Raw genomic sequence first — 14,399 nt, 5'->3', positions numbered from 1 at the left:
TTCAAAATGGGCCCGCGGGCCACAAAAAATCACCTCGCGGGCCACGTTTGGCCCGTGGGCCATACTTTGGTCACCCCTGCATTAGATGAACAACAGCGATAAAGAAGCTTCCTTTTCAAACATTTTTCTGCGTTAAATCCGGCCTTTACGCGTTTCCTTGCATACGCGAGCGCAGGCGAGTATTCTCGACTTTTATTTACCACAAATTTAAACCAATCTAATTGATGCTGTAAAGCAGATAAAAAACGTATTTATGTCCTTAAAATATATTTAACAACAAGAAAACAAAACTATCCACGTCAAACATTAAAACCCCCCAGGCCTTTTGTGGTCTCTATTGAAAGTTTCTGCATGAACCTAGGAGTCCGAAGGCTAGAGTGGGGGAGACCACCCAAATCATTCCTTGCACTTTGCACCCCAGGATTCGAACTGATGGCTTTTGGATTGCGAGTCCAACCGCCGACAAGTGACACCATCGAAGCAGACTTTGTTTGGTGGGTTTGGTGCGTTGTTGTTTGTATTATACCAGGGAGACGACTCCTACACCTGGGATGACCTAACGTCCGTACAACAACTGAAGCCGGGGCCGACATTTTATTTTCCCAGCCGATGGAAGGCGTGATGACATATTTCTCACCTCGAGAAATTCGGACGAGGTCGACTGGGAATCAATCGTTTCATTGCAAACTAAATGATTAATATATTTTAAAAACCTTTTCAAATTTGTATTTTTCTTTCACACGTGGTAGCATATCCGAAATGCATTAAACCAGCGAGACAGAATAATCCAGTGTAAATTTTCTCACAACGATCTTCGAATTCCGTTTTCCTCTGCTTTATTTTTCCTAACACATTACTGCTAGCTCTACAGGAGCTCTCGCGGTGGAAACGCATTTTCTTCTGCAGCACGCTTTCCTGGTGTGCTCCTCGCTCCTGTTCTTTCTGTTGGGGATGGAACGGAAAATCGTTGGCCGACGTACTGCGTTCACACAACCGAGTGTCTTGTCTTGTCTGTTTTCCTTGAGAGTTAGTTTTCACTTTCGTTTCGTAGACGCAACATCGCGTCCCGGCGCGCCACCGATCGTGCTTATTTTAATCTCAGAATGTAGTGAACTCATCCAGACAGGAACAGGAATTTTCCTGGCAAGGAAAATTCTGACGTTTTGTGTGCGTTTTATTGGCATTAAGTTATTGAATTATTTATCGCATTATTTATTGTTATTTATTTATTTATGTGTAACTTTGAATATTATTGTGCAATACATACCTATGGTAATAAAGCGTGCGAGTGAGCTCATGGGTGCATTGAAGTGAATTATAAGATGCTGAAAGTGTAAAATGCAGCTATCTACGAAGTGAAGGAACAAACTTAGCCCGTAAGCGAAAGGATTATATAAGGGAAAAGTTTAATATGAAAAACGTGGAATAAGTCAATCAACGAAAAGGTTAGTAATAATGATAGTTAAATTTATAAAATGTGAAACATTCAAGCCTATGGCGTCATCCCTGTCTGTAGTATTTTCTTCATCATTTTGTTCAGCTAAAAGTTAATTGCATCTTTAAAAATGATGGAACAATTAAACTTTTGGGTATTTTGTTTTTATAAAATCTTATTTCCATTAAATTGATGGAATTAATAAAAAGAGTTATTGCATCAAGATTTTTTTTTTATAAATTCGTTTCAGGAACCATTCACAAAACACGTGGGTTGTGTTCCTGACACCCTTCTCCTACTTTTAAACAATTTTCCATACAAAAAATGGACCGTGGACAATCGCTATTCTCCTTCCCCCTAAAGTGTCCACGTGGTTGATGGATAGCTCCTAACACAATTATTTGTTGAGGATCGGGACATACTCAAATTATTAATAATCGTGTTCAGCCTTAAGGTTAGTATGGAGATCGGAAGGAAAGGGGTCAAGAAACAGCTTTACGAACAGCAGAACAAAGGAGAGGGAGAGTTTTCTTGGAGCTTTTCTTCACCCTCTCTGGCTTGCTTTCGCTGCCGCTGCTGCCCATTTGAAATTTTGACCGGTTCCTTCCGATGTGCGTATACCGCTTTAAACCATAAAACCTCAAATTGGCCTTTCGCAGTTGTTTACATTTTATACAATAGGTATCTTCAGACATGGTAGGCTCTTTCGTCTAGAATATAGCAGCCTGGATTTTTGAAATTTCAAACAATAATTCCTTAAAACTTCAACAAATCAACTTTTATTAGCGTCCAAGAGAACTGTAAATATGGCGAGATGTCAAGGTTTTTTGAAAAAAAAAAAAAAAATGTTTTCGCGAAATCGACAAAAATGGCTTGGAAAATGATCATTTTTCGTAGGTCAACGCCATAGGACCAAACAAAAAAAAATCTATATAATTGGGCTAAAGAACCCCCCCTTCCAATTTTCAGTCAAATCAAAGAACTTTTATTTACTGCTGCTTTTCTGTTATTTTGCACAATATAAAAACTACAAGCTGTTACCTAAGTTGGTTTCATATACAAATAAAAATCATGTTGATGAAAATTGTATTGTCGACTGGGGCGAGTCGGTACTACATACTAAATATGGCCAGCAGTTATCAGCAAAAAATCCGATGGTAGAATCACATGCAAAAGCATACACATCACTTTCGTCAAAAAAGACAATTGATATTACACACTGCATGTACAATTTCTGTATACACAAAAAACAAGTTGAAACCGACGGGATTCAAACCGAGCACCAACAGTACGGACTGGCGCCTTAGCCCGCTCGGCCATCAGACCGATTAAGAATGGAAAGAATAAACGCACATATGAGCTAGACATTTCGGTCAAGTAGGTTTCCCATACTGATGGGCTACATATTTCAGGGTGTAATATTACATAGAATTTAATAAAATAATGCAAAATTTATTTTACACCCAGACTTTTTACACGCAGCTGGATTACTTTTTTTTTGCTGTGCACTTTAAAGTTGAAAATTTGAAGATCAATGAACAAATACATGTTTTCATGCTTTTTCCTGAAAAAACAAAACTTTTTATGGAACTCCAAATATTGCTGTACTTTAAAATAAGTTTGAATGAATTAAAAGTGGCAAAACAACTGATAAAAAATCATTTAAAACATTTGAAACTGTTTGTTTAAAAAAAATAAGTTCAAATTGCTTTAAAATAAATTCGTTTTATGCTCGTCACAAAGAAAACAAGTCTTATGCTCGTCACAAAGAAAAAAAAGTCTTAAGGTGCAATTTGTGAATATGTTTAACGATCCCAATGTTAAAACATCCCTATAATCGATTCTCAATCAACTTCCGCTTCAGTCATTACATGCCACGAAAATCACCGTGGTACATTAGTAACGAAAATATTTTCCCTCAAATAAAGTTCAATTGTGAAGATCTAATCATTTTTCCATTTACGTCGACAGATACTCACTCCCTCCGTCCCCTGGAATGGTTTTCCCCGACAATCGCCCTAATGATGATTAATCTCTTGTGGGGTGTGAATTGAGCTGACATATTTTCTTTAAAATCTCAACATGATTGTATTTTGGAACAATGATTCGATCTGGTCTCCGCGGTGGACACGATTTTCCTCGAATCCGGAAGTATCCAGTTCGAGTTGAAGTATGCAATATTTCGATATGGTTTACAGTTTGTCATAAAATGTGATACCGGGAAACGTATTCCACGTGGTGTGTGCGTTCGCTAGAATTTGTGCGACCCCTCCCGAAGTGCGTGACGCGCGGTACTTTGGCGCCCTTTCGGCACCCGCGCAAACGAAATGGTACATCTCAAAACTTCAAAACAATTTTATTTACTCGTGAAATAACACCCACCGAATCACACTCTCGAGAGGTACCACAGGCCAACAACCCCAAAACCGAACGGGATTCTCCCGAGTCTACGGGGACTAGGTACCTTTTTTCTTCTCTCAGTTCCTGTTTTTCACCACGTGGAGTGACGTTACGTTTCATCAGTACGGCTGCAGGGAAAGGAGCATCAACTAAATCTTTTAGGCGGTTGTTGACCTCCTTCGCACGCGGAACCAAAGTCAGTGACTTTTTCCTAATAACAACAACTAAAACAACCACAACCTCAGCCCAAACGAACTGCCAGTGAGAAACACCAAGAAAACTTCCCTTCTACGCACCTCTCTACACGCACGCACCGATACACGTGAAGATGATCCTGATGCTGCGGAGGGGTTCAAAGATCTTTTTGTTTTTCTTGCTTTCCTTGTTTGGACGACGACGCCGACGACGACACGGGGTTCGATTTTCCTCCTCCTGGAGACACGTGTTGTTTCTACTCATCTGTCGGCGCACGTTTTTCCGTTTTTCTCTTTTGGTTTCTTCTCTCTGTGGTTAAGGCGCGCGCGATCAGCCACAATTATCGAACTTGATAGACGTTTTGGAGAGGGATGAAAAAAAAAGCGAGAATACTGGTGATGAGGCGGGAAACTTGAATCTTGGTGATAAAATTCGTTTAGGGGAAGGTGGGGCAAGACGAGTATATGGGGCAAGAGGAACAATCGCTCGTACGGCCGTAATTTTTACAATTTTAATTATTTCCAGTATGAGGAATTGTCTCTAGCAGTGTTATTAGCTGATTCTACTACCACATAACCGCCAAAACGACGTAAACGCCACGGGTCAAGATTTAATGAAGTTTTTTTTTTAAACCTTTGTTTTCTAATAATATTTGGAAAGTACAAAATAAGGCTTAGGGATCGTTATAAGGCTCATTTTATCAAAATGCTATTTTTCCTAGATCAGTAGTGTTCCAACCAATGATTTGCACCTATTAGAAAGTATGATTTATCTTTTGTTTGTCCATATAATTTTCCATACAAACTTGGCAGCTGTCCATACAAAAACGATGTATGAAATTTCAAAATTCTGTATCTTTTGAAGGAATTTTTTGATCGATTTGGTGTCTTCGGCAAAGTTGTAGGTATGGATACGGACTACACTGGAAAAAAATGATACACGGAAAAAAAATTGGTGATTTTTTTATTTGACTTTTTATCACTAAAACTTGATTTGCAAAAAACACTATTTTTATTTTTTTTTATATGTTTTAGAGGACATAAAATGCCAACTATTCAGAAATTTCCAGGTTGTGCAAAAAATCATTGACCGAGTTATGAATTTTTTAATCAATACTGATTTTTTCCAAAAATCTAAATTTTGGTCGCAAAAATTTTTCAACTTTATTTTTCGATGTAAAATTGAATTTGCAATCAAAAAGTACTGTAGTGAAATTTTGATAAAGTGCACCGTTTTCAAGTTATAGCCATATTTAAGTGACTTTTTTGAAAATAGTCGCAGTTTTTCTTTTTTTTTAATTAGTGCACATGTTTGCCCACTTTGAAAAAAATATTTTTGAAAAGCTTAGAAAATTCTCTATATTTTGCTTCTTCGGACTTTGTTGATACGACCTTGAGATACATACAGATTTTTGAATTTTCATACATCATTTTTGTATGGACAGCTGCCAAATTTGTATGGAAAATTATATGGACAAACTAATGATGCAAAATGGCTTCATTGGGCATATCGAAGGCACCAAAAAAGTTTCAGTCGGATTAAAAAATACAAATATTAAAATTGAAGAAAAAAGACCAATTTCGTAGAGAATTGCTCATTAGTAAAAAAACATTAGGAAAAAGAACTCTTGAATATTTGTATTAGGTATTCAATGTTTGGTGGCACTTGTATTATACGTTTAATTCAGTATGTTGCATTCGTTGTCACATTTAAAGTTTTTGTTTAACCCTCTATGGGCTTTAAAAAATCGCCAAAAATCAATTTTTCAACCAAATTTTGTTCTTTAAAAAGCATTGGAATGAAGAACACTGCAATTTTTTGAAAATTTATGGGTTGGAAGTTTTACTTGTTTTATGTGACTTTGCCAATGTTTTTAAAAATGACATTTTTTTAGAGGTCAACTTTGGCTGTGTTTTTTACTAACATTTCCTATATTTTAACCCTCTAACGCCCATGGTTACTCCAGAGCACCACTAATTTTTGTGTTCAAAATTAAATTTCTCTGCAACCATGCATTTTTTCAACCTGCATTAGTTTATATAGAATGTTAACTTATAACAATTAAAATTTCATCCAATTTGGTCGATCCAGTTACGAGTAATGGTGAAAAACGTGAAAAATCTCGATTTTGCTCTGGGTGGGAAGGGGTTAAGTAAAAAGAAATATGCAGTATTTTTTCTAGTGTCCCAGACTATGCCTCATTTTTTTACAATTTAAATGAAAATTGTGCCATTTTATAGAAAAAAAATGTGAAAAACAATCAAAAAGTGACTGTAAAAACGTGAAAAAAATGGATAGGCAAAATGTAATGATACGAGGTGGTAGACTAGGCCAAATACGACCAAAAACAAACATAAACTAAACAAGATAAGGCCGTTGCAAATATTTTTTGAAGTTTATGTCCCAAAGTCAAAAAAATAAAAAAAATTAAAATTGAATATAAGAGCCACGGTTTTAACATTTTCATGAAAAAAGTGTTTAAAAATGCATTATACACCTGTCCAGTTGTTTTGCAATCATTATTTTCCAAAATACCTAAGTATTGACGAAAATTTATTTTTTTGCCAAAAATAAAGGTTTTGCTGTACATTGGAATTTCATTAAAATTCAAAATATTTTTAATCCTGCCCAAACATGCTAAATATGATTATCAATGCAGAAAAATGCGTTTTAGTTTGTTTTCAGTTGTTTTGACTTTTATTTTCAATAAATTTTTGAAGTTTTTTGAAAAAATATTTTTTTTGCCCCTCGATTTTTTGGACCATTTTTGAAGGGGGGCGACATAAACCTTGAAAAATATTTGCAACGGCCTAAATGCAAATTAAAATACTGAAAATGAAACAAGAAAAACATAAACCAAGAGAAGTAAAGTTTTTCGTAGAATAAAAGTTGCTCAAAATGACCTCTTAAACAGGGGAAAAATAAAAATTTTGGAAAAAATTGGGCAGTAGAGGGATAATTTTTCTACAAATTTGAAAAAAAAACTGCCAGAAATATAGAAAAAAAAACTAAACAAATAAAATAAACTCATTTAATCTAACTTGTGCCTTCCTCACTGCTAATAGAAACATTTGGCACACAAAAGTTTCGGAAAGAATTTTCATCGGAGTTAATAACTACTTGGGAACCAAATGCGAAGAAAACTCAGTTTTTGCAGAGGCGATACTTGAAACAGGCTTGCAAGATCTTCAAATTAAACTCTCAGGAAAAGTTTTTCAACTACCTCTTCAACGATGTATACTATGATGGTATTTGAGATGAATTCTAACCAATTTATTTAACATCCGGATCTGTGCATAAAATCTAAAATTGCTTAATTATTTTTACCTGCTATTAGATATGCGTACGCCATCAATCAACTCTACTAACCCAATACATTGCGCCGAGACGCACCGTACCGCGTGGACGCAGCGACGACGATGACCGGTGACGACGCCCGGGCCTGAAAGTCAATGTCAAGATGAGACTCTCGCCAACTCGCCGGCCGGTCGGCCGGTTTGCGCTGGCTGTTTTTTGTTGACGATCGAATTCAGTAAACCACATCGTATGGCGGCGTGTCGTGGCGTGGCGTATGCATGCATCCACACCATCGGAAATGCATTCTGCCAGCACGCGGGGGCACGACAAGCCGTTTAACTCGGTCGGCGCTCAACGGTCGGCCACGGCGACGGTGTCTGGCTATAATTTGCTTGTCTGAAGTTATTCTAGTCCGAAGTGGCGGAGGAGGAAAAATATTTTTAAATTTAAACATTGTGCAAAATTTCTCACAAGATAACAAACGCATCATCGCCACCGCAGAAAATTTTGAATCGCACGATTTGACCTGAAAACGCGCGTTTTTTGGCTGCGAACCGTGAGAAGTAGACGTGCAGTAAATCAAGGAAGCAATTACTTCCTCCTGATGTCGTCGGGTCGGGCCAGACTAGCTGGGTGATCCCGTCGGAAGTCGTCTGAGGCCACCGATGAATCATCTGGGTCAACGACTGGGATGCGTTGGAGGGTCGGGTTTGCTAAAAAACGATTTCCGTTACGGTGCTACGAAATGTCATGATGACGGACTTCTTCGCAGACAGTTGAGTAGAAAATCGTCTAATTTGTTGCCGCTTTTTGCATCACTAGACAGGGTTGTGGGAGTTCACGCTTTATATGAACTGCTGAATCTCTAACTCGGCTCGCGAGACGTAAATATTTGGTAGATTGGATGTGATTTACGGTTTCGCGGTCCTTTTCCCCGTTTGCATTCTAATGTTGCCCAGCATCGATCCCGAAGACAAAGACTCGGTCCCGGTGTGGCGTAGCAAGTCTTTCTTCTAAAATGGATGGAACGAAACGCGAGTAGGAGAATGATTGATTCTTCCGGTTGTTCTTTACAGATCAGTTGCTTATTGTATGCGTGAACTTTTTTCGGATTAAGATTTTTCTCAATGTTCATAATATATTCAGTATATTAACAGTGTCAATTCAAACACACGTTTTAGACGTGTGATAACTAATAACGTAATGTAAAATCGAGGAGAGTGACAAGAAAACATGAAAATTTTGGAAAAACGTTAGAGCCGTATACTTTACCGACATGACACCATGGTATAACAAAAAATGTCAAGGAATTATTTAGATAAATTTGGAATTTTAGAAATAGAAATATTTTTGATAAACGTTTATAAGTTTACGAAATATCAAGTTTGCTTTTACGAATAATATCGTTGTCAGTGTTTTCACGAAAACATTTCTAGAGCTTTTATTGGAAAGGTCCTATAAATACAAGCATAACACAAGGTTTTCACAAACTTTAGAAAGCCTTTTGATCTTTTATTTGATGAATATGTTATGTAAGGAATTTGAAAAGAACAATTATTGACAATCAAGTTTGAACTTAGGAAAACCCGGAAAATTATGCAAGCTATCTCTATTAATGTCTAAATAGCAAAAGCTTTGACCCAATCAAAAAAGCAATGATTTTTTTAAAAAGTTGTTAAAATTCCGTACAAATCCGTATTATGCGAAAAATTCCGTACAAAAATCCGGCCTGTTTAAAATCCGCGGAGAGGGTCGAAAATCCGTACGGTAAGGAAAAAATCCGTACAGTTGGTAGCCTTAGGTATCCATGACGTCGATTTTTTTTATTGTCACCCTAGTGGGGAGTTATAGTCTAGTTTTGTATCGTAAAAGGGTATCTTATTTTATTATCTTATATTATCAGCTTTTACAATGTTAAACGATTATTCAGGGTGGATAAAACAACTGTAGGTTTAGGGTCAATTGAAAAATCTTGGAAATAATTAAAAAAATCTAAACAAATTAATGCAAATTTGTAGAAATGTTTTATTGTATACGTTTTCAGTTTCTTAAGATTTGGCCAGAATAATGCACATTCCACTGTAAGTTAAAAAAAAATTCTTCCTCTAAACAAGTACGTGCAAAATGAAAACACATCCGCATAAAATGTGTGTTTTCCAGATTTTAAACTTTTCAGAACCCTTGAAAACTAGTGTTCCTATTAACCATAGTAGAAGAATAAAATATTAAAGTTCTGAATTTGGAATAAACCAAACCATTGAATGGTTTGGAAAGGATGAATCCATCCTCCCGAGATCTACAAACTGACATGGCGGGCGCCGATAGTGGCCAAAGACTGTTACCTGTTCACACATAGTTTTGACGATCGTTTCAGCACATTAAATAAAATACGTGCTGTTGATAAGGGAAACACGATTACATTGTAATAAACATCATGGTAATATTACATCTGGGAATGGGTACATCTTTTATGTCAGAAAAATGTGTGATTTTACCTCTGAAAATGTTGAAATTCACTACTTTTCCAGTCTAATTTGAGGTAACATTACACCTTCCATTTTTAGTAAAAGCAAAAAGTGGTCGTCAGTGGATCGACAACTAATTTCTCAAGCTCAATTTGCATTGGCTTTTATATTTTTTTAACTGAATTTTTTTTAAAAGTTAAAATAATATTCGAAATGTGTGGGAGTCTACTAAACTATATTAACTTTATGATTACACAGCAAAAAATTCGATGGTAAAATCGCAAGCAAAAGCATGCACATCAATTCGTCAAAATAAACACTTAATGTTACCCACTGCATGAACAATTTTTGCAAACACAAAAAAAAAGTTGCAACCGACGGGATTCAAAACCAGCACCAACAGTAAGGACTGGCGCCTTAGCCCACTCGGCCATCAGACCGGTGAAAAGCTGGAAAGATAAACGCATATATGAGCTTGACATTTCGGTCAAGTAGGTTTCTCATACTGATGGGCTACAAATTTCAGGATGTAAAACCACATAAAATTGCATAAAATAATGCAATATTTATTTTACACCCAGGTCTTTTACACGCAGCTAGATTACTACTTTTCAATTTCAATTCGGTTTATTTGTGAATAATCAAGTTACAATGAGTTCATTTAGGTACATAACAGAGTTTTGGAGTTCCTTTCAGCTGTGTGTTACATCGTAATTCAATCGAATGTGTTATTACTTATAAATATTAAATAGAAGGCAAGAGTAAGAAAAAGTTTTCAAAAAACTTACAGAAAGTGCAATGGGAAAAGGATAGATAAAGAGAAAGCTTAACACTAGATCACAGAAAAATATCAATTATAGATGTGCTTGATCATCAGCTCCCCAAGGGCCAGGAATTGTTCCGCCTTATTCCGGCAGCTCCGAAACCGCGTCATCATCTCCCCCGCGAGAGCAAAGAACTCCGGCAGGGTGAAGAGATCTTCCCCGGTGACTTCTTGCTGGGCCGCATTGCCGTTACCGGCAGCGACCACGCTGGCGAACGAACGCCCCCAACCAGGAGGGAACGCTGAGTTTTCCGCTGGAACCGTACGCTGTCCAGCTGCAGGAACGGCTGCGCTCGTACTTCGCTGAGGAGAGTGGGACGCTGCAACTTTCTTCTTCCTCTTTTCCTGCTCCTCGAGGTAGGCCTTGCGCGCGACGCATCCGCGGTAATTGCCGGTATGGTTGCCGTCACAGTTCGCGCACTTTACGCGCGGCTTGGTTTGTTCTGCCTTGTCCCCCAAGTCCGCCTTTCGTGGCAGTGCGCACGCCTCCGAGAGGTGTGACTCACCGCACTTCACGCAGCGGGGCCGGAGGTTGCAGTTCCGCGAGCCGTGGCCGAATTTCTGGCAACGGTGGCATTGCGCTACGTCCGTCGGGTTCTTGGCGTAAAACCGCCAGTTTACCCAAAAACCGTCCAACGTCTTAATCCGCCGCAGGTCTTGGATCTTGACGGTGCCGCGGTCGAAGTACAACAGGTACAGTGTATGGGTACCTGTTACCGTTGTTTTGCGCGAGAGCACTTTTATCTCCCGCGGTTTTATTCCGGCGTCCGAAAGGTGCTTCTTCAGGTCGGAAACCGGACGGTCTTGGTAACCCTGCAAGACGACCTTGACAGGGGGCTTCTCTGGGTTAAATGTGTAGAAGTTGAAGTTGCTACGCTTCAATTCTTCAAGCACCAGGTCGAAATTCTTTTTGGTCAGTGTGATCACTTGCACTGACGACTTGCCGATTTTTAGACAATATCCGAGGCCTTCCAGCAACTCGTCAACATCGTCCGCCAACGTGTCCAAAACAAAAATTGGAGGTGGTCTTCGTTCCGTAGGAGAATTGTTCTTTTTTAACGTCGACACTTTTTTCCGTGCACGATCATCATCGTCGTCGTCGTCGGTAGTGCTACTACCGTCGGTGTTGTTGTTGTTTTCTTCGTCGTCGCTCAGCATCTGGAACTCGTTCCTGATGGGGATGTTGGCGGATGTTGATGTGCCACTGGTTGTGGCACCGGAGGTACCGGAACGGGTTCGCACTGGTGATCTCGGAACATATCCGGGATGTAGTAACTTTTTATCGATGCCTTCTGCGCTCACGCTCCCCTGCGCGATGGCGGTCGACACGGCGTTGTTTTGTTTACCTTTTTGCACACGGCCGGTAGACGAACTTCGCGGGTTTTTCGAGGCCGCACTCGAACTGCCACGGCCACGGCCGGCCTTTGGCATGCTGGAGAAGCAAACTCGCGGGTAATCACAATCAATAGCGACGAAAAAATCCGAAAAAAAGATAGAGCACTGAGCACTTCACTGCTGCTTGCTCTCGTGCGTACACGGAGGTGATTACTACTTTTTTAGCTGTGTAATTATGGATTATAAATCAATTTAGAAAAAACAGACTCAGCACTCAGAAAACGGGAAAAATTTCTCTCTTAGCACGCATGGTGGATTATCCCCACAACCCTCGAGTGTTTGCCAGTGCGTATCTGGTTTTGCGCAAATATTTTTAATTTGATCGCAAGGGAATATGTGCGTACGAAAACAAAAAAAAAAAAAATGCGAAAATTAAACCAACTAAAACAACACACTTCTGCCGACATTCTTTGCCGCGGCGCAGCGTCATCGGAGAAAGTAAATAAGTGGCGCTTTTTTTCTTCTTCAGTATACACTATACACCACATTTGCAAAACGCGTTAGTCCTATACATTTTTGCCCAAGGGGTGTTATTTTTAGAAGGAAAGTCATTTTCTTGGCGTGCTAAGTGTATGCGACTAAAATGTGAAAAAGATGACTCTACTAAGCAAACAGGAGATGTATACTAATGTGTTTTGCGCACCGTTTGTGCCGGTTGGTTGTTGTCTAGTTTCAGCTGACGTTGTGTAATACCTTCAAGGGAGCGTCCTTAGAAAGCCGACATTAAATTAGATTTTTAATTTAAAATGTTTAAGAGAGTTTAGTCAATCGAAATGTGCCTTTTTCATGTTAAACATCAGCTTCGTGGTATGTTTTTCTCTCTTTTGTTTTGGTTGGTCAGCAAATATCGCATTCTGTGCCAAAAATTAGCCAATTTCAGACACTTAATTTTACACAAAAATAATTGTAGTGATGTTTATTTTTAAATTTCTATTTTCTTGTTCATGTATTTGGCAAAATAGGATTGTTAGTTATATGAAAATTTGGATCTGGTGAGGTTATTTTCTAAATTGATTTGAGGTAGCGATATTAAAAATAATAAAATCCACTTTTTACGGGCTACCGCTACGAAGGGTTAACCTGGTGGCACTGGAGGTAAAATCCTAACAGGTACTCAACTTTGAACATTTCATTAGGCTCACCGTTTCCGATTTAAAACAATTTTAATGTTATTTTTTCATTCTGGGTTTGAAAAACTTACATTTGCTGTCATGATAGATATAGAGACGAAATGACATAATTATCATTACCAAAAATGAATACTGAAAAGTTCATTACACACTTAAAAATGAGAACATTACATTTAACAGAATTATCTATCTGATGTAAAAGTAATAATAATTTAAATGTAATAATAATGTGAATTTTTTTTTATTTGACATGAAACTCCAAAATTTCTATCGAAAATCTCAAAACAATTTTGAACTAATTATACATTAGTGCACGTTTTTGAAACACGCTCCAGTTATGTGCATCAAATAACTGGAGCTTGTTTGGAAAACGTGCTGAAAAGCGTGAGTGAAAAACGTGCTGAAATAGTAGTTTATGCAACAAGTTGCAAAAAGAGGATTTTTTCAGCACGAGTCGTACATTTATCCAAAGAGGTTTACCGAGTTGGATAAATACGAAGAGTGCTGAAAAATCAAGTTTTGCAACGAGTTCCATACAACATTTTTTGCAATTCCGAAAAACACCCATTGAGTGAAATTTTAAGTAAAATTTTCATGTATTTTGTCAATAAACCATTTAAATCAAAAAAATGTTGAAAAGTGTTACTTTTCAAAACAAGTGCTGAAAAGTTCAACTATTAAGCACCCATTTCAGTGCTGAAAAGTAGAACTTTTCAGCATTTATTTTGAGAACTTTTTGCAATTCCGTCGTGAAACTACTTACTTTTCCTGTCATTCTTGAACGTCGAAATAGCCTACTTTTCTGTACCAAAATTAACAAAACCGAATTGCAACACTTTTCAAAATAAATGCTGAAAAGTTCTACTTTTCAGCACTGAAATGGGTGCTGAAAAGTTGAACTTTTCAGCACTTGTTTCGAAAAGTAACACTTTTCAACATTTTTTTTGATTTAAACGTTTTATAGACAAAATACATGAAAATTTGACTTAAAATTTCACTCAATGGGTGTTTTTCGGAATTGCAAAAAATGTTGTATGGAACTCGTTGCAAAACTTGAAAATCCTCTTTTTGTAACTTGTTGCATTAACTACTATTTGCAATTCCGCTGTGAAACTGTCAACTTTTCCTGTCCTTCTGATAACAGAATCGAATACCAACACTTTTCAAAATAAATGCTGAAAAGTTCTACTTTTCAACACTGAAATGAGTGCTGAAAAGTTGAACTTTTCAGCACTTGTTTCGAAAAGTAAAACTTTTCA

At 37.8% G+C, this 14,399-nt stretch overlaps 1 protein-coding gene across 3 annotated transcripts in view; it reads left to right on the top strand.

Annotated features, from left to right (window-relative positions):
- Positions 1-1,086: 1,086 nt before the first annotated feature.
- The window catches only part of LOC120430438 (protein TANC2), a 163,681-nt gene continuing 150,368 nt past the window's right edge, over positions 1,087-14,399 (top strand). For 2 of the 3 annotated variants that reach the window (XR_008212414.1, XM_052709771.1), the window contains exon 1: positions 1,087-1,445. The gene's annotated coding sequence lies outside the window, so the exon portion shown is untranslated. The remainder of the gene's footprint in view (positions 1,446-14,399) is intronic. The other variant, XM_052709772.1, reaches the window with a different exon arrangement.

This window comes from Culex pipiens, chromosome 3 (assembly GCF_016801865.2).
Source record: "Culex pipiens pallens isolate TS chromosome 3, TS_CPP_V2, whole genome shotgun sequence".
Taxonomy (NCBI): Eukaryota; Metazoa; Arthropoda; class Insecta; order Diptera; family Culicidae; genus Culex; species Culex pipiens.
This window is presented reverse-complemented; position numbering and strand designations above follow the sequence as displayed.